The sequence below is a fragment of the Vicia villosa genome, linkage group LG3, assembly GCF_029867415.1.
Source record: "Vicia villosa cultivar HV-30 ecotype Madison, WI linkage group LG3, Vvil1.0, whole genome shotgun sequence".
NCBI lineage: Eukaryota > Viridiplantae > Streptophyta > Magnoliopsida > Fabales > Fabaceae > Vicia > Vicia villosa.
In genome coordinates, this window is record NC_081182.1 from 122,354,069 (window position 1) to 122,357,365 (window position 3,297).

The window sequence follows — 3,297 nt, forward strand, 5'->3', positions numbered from 1 at the left end:
CTAAAACAACAATTTTTTCTTAAGTTTTCATTACAATTTTATATTCAAAATTTTATGTCATGTCCAATATTTGTATATAGTTGTCAATTTTTTTCTAAAATCCAATTGGTAAATATATAAACCAAATAAATCAGATTGTTTACAATAATAAGTATTCACTAAGAAATCATGTTTTAATAATAATGATTTCCTACCACCATTATATGTCACATCATATTCTTTTCCCTCTCTCTAAATGATTATCTCACTGTATTTTCCCTCTTAATCTTAATATTTAGAAACATTAAAAAAATAGTTACACTTCTTCATTTTTATGAATTTATATATTTTGTTTGTTACAAAATAATATATCTATTCAGTGGCGGAGCCAGAAATTTTATGTAGCCTGGGCAAAAAATTTAACTGAACTTTACATGTGACAATATATAAATAGTCATAAAGTGTACTACATAAAAGAGATGAAACTTAACATGCGAATAATGTGCTAAATAAAATTAAGAGGTAAATGCCCTCTCTGAGACTTCTTTGCGGTGAATGTTCGAATAATATCAACATCTTTAAGTGTCTTGAATATCTCCCGCTCGGTGTAACATATCATCAAGTCATTGAACCACACATCGTTGATCTTGTTGCGCAAATTAGACTTGATAATCTTCATTGCTAAAAAAGCTCTTTCAACGGATGTTATCGACACCGGCAATATCAAAGCCAACTCAATGAGCTTGTAGTAGACCAATGGAAATACCAAATGTTTCTCAGTTTGAACCATCTTCATAGCCAAACTTTGAACATCTTCACAAGAAGTAAAGGAAGCATGCCTTTTCACTTGATGTACATAAGTCTCAAGTTGCTCCCTTATTGTTCCACGGTCATCATCAGAAAAGTTTACATGATAAATATTAGCAAGACGAGCAAGCTTATCAACATCAAACTTGGAAAAAGAGTTCTTGGGGGTCAAGACATGAGAAGCAATCCAGCACAACGTTACTTCCTTCACAAAACCGGTGATCCATCTCCACACATATTTTGTCAATAGCAACATAAAAAATCTCTGCACGGTAATGGTGAAGATTAGTGACAGTCCTCCCTTCTCTTCTTGAACGTCCCCGAACCGGTATTTCTTCATCCATATTTGGCACCGGAATACTTTGAGCAAAACAAAATTCTTGGACATCAATAAATAAATCATCCCAACCACACTCTCTCAATGTAGCCAACCGAGCTTTAACATCATCAACTAATTCCATAGCGAGCACAATATTAAGATCTTTTGTTTGCAAGATTTTTGAAAGTTCATTTGTGATACCAAACAACTTTAACATAAACTTCAAAATGAAAGCAAATTTAAAGCTCTCCATTTTTTCTATCAAACCCGCCGCTTGGGATGGTCCACGTCCATCTTCATCAACAATACTAAGCACCTCTAACACGAAGGACCACATCTGATCCAAACGAATCAAGGTAGTATAATGTGAACCCCATCTAGTATCTCTGGGTCTAGCAAGACTAGATGATTGGTGCAAGCCCTTTCCTTGAGATATCTCACCACTCTCAAGTCTATTCAAAATTTTTCGGTGTTGTGCCTCCTTCAAAGCATCATTTCTCTTGCAAGATGCACTTGTTGTGGTTACAATCAAGGAGATGTACTCAAAGAAATCATGAATAGATGAGCAACTACTAGCAACGAACACAACCACCAATTGCAAACGGTGAGCATAACAATGGACATAGAAAGCATAAGGGGTTTCATCTAGAATCTTTCTTTGTAAACCATTAAACTCACCTCTCATATTTGAAGCCCCATCATATCCTTGCCCTCGTATCCTTGAAATAGATAACGTGTGACGATCGAGAATACCATAAAGAGCATCCTTTAGTGCTTCAGATGTAGTATATTTGACATGATGTAGAGCAATAAATCGTTCCACAACTTTCCCTTTGTCGTTCAAGAACCTAGAAAGATAAATAAAAATTCAAATGTCTTCATCTATGTTATATTTGAATGAAATTTAAAAGTTTAAGTTAATAATTGTAGTAGTTTCAATAACAAACTCATTGTACTAACCTCAACATCACCGCCATTTGTTCTTTGACAGATGTATCACGTGACTCATCAATAAGCACAGAGAATTGTCTATCACCAAGCTCTTCCATAATCACCTTGGTAACTTCATGTGCACAACACATTGCAAGCTCCTTTTGAATGTCACCGGAAGTCATTGTGCAATTTTTTGGACCACGATCAAAAGCATTTCTTACTTTTTCATCATTAGATTTTACCCAATCCACCATCTCTCTAAAATTTCCCTTGTTTAGAGAAGTAGAGCTTTCATCATGGCCACGGAAAGCAATGCCTTGTGATATGAGATATCTAGTACAATCTAAAGAACAAGTCAAACGGATCTTATACAATTCTTCTGATTCCCTAATTGCTCTAGCAAAGATACTTGTCACACTTTGTCTTTGATTATTATAATCATCATAGTGCTTCATACATGAGTTTTGCTTACTATCATGACTACCAATATGATCTTTAAAGCCTTTAGATGCATGCTTCCAATCTTTAAATCCGTCTTTGTTGAAGACTTCATAACCAAAGTGTTTGGCCCTCCCGGGAGGCTTAAAGAGAAAGCAATAGAAACAATAAGTTGCATCCTTTGACTCACTGTATTCAATCCATGTATAACTCTTATACCAAGCTTTACAAAATGCTCTTGAAGACTTCCCAAATTGAGTACGAGGAAATCTTGCTAAGTCTGGTTGCGTTGGACCCTTCAATATATATGCCCTCCTCACTTGGTCTCGAATATCAGGAGCATACTCGTGAATTTGTTTCCTACATCCTGGATCACGCACAATCTCATTTGGATTAAACTCGTTGGTCATATTAGGGGGTGTTTCTTCTACTTCGGCTTCCGATTGCTTAACATTCACCTTCTCAATACTTGTTCTAGGAACCAAAAACATCCTCATCTCTGAAATTTAATGATTCAGTGAAAAGAATTTTTAGATAAACAATTTGTAACACAAATAAACAAGACCGAGTAATTAAATAAAATAAATAGATCTTAACAAAAAAATTAAAAGAGAATTTTACTATTATGAATGACCTATTAAATTAACCAAAATCTTTGAAAGAATTAAAATATAAGTATTAGATTCTAAAAAAGAATTAAACTATTTTACTGTGATACAAAAAATATATAATAAGTTAATAATAATTTAAAACTGTCTTATGAGTTCAATGAACAACATTTAAAAATAATAAAAATTTAAACTTATACTAATTCATTTGCA

The 3,297-nt window shown here is 33.7% G+C and overlaps 1 pseudogene; it reads right to left on the reverse strand.

The window, feature by feature from the left end:
* Positions 1–484: 484 nt before the first annotated feature.
* LOC131656611 (uncharacterized) lies at positions 485–2,973 on the reverse strand (annotated as a pseudogene).
* Positions 2,974–3,297: the final 324 nt, after the last annotated feature.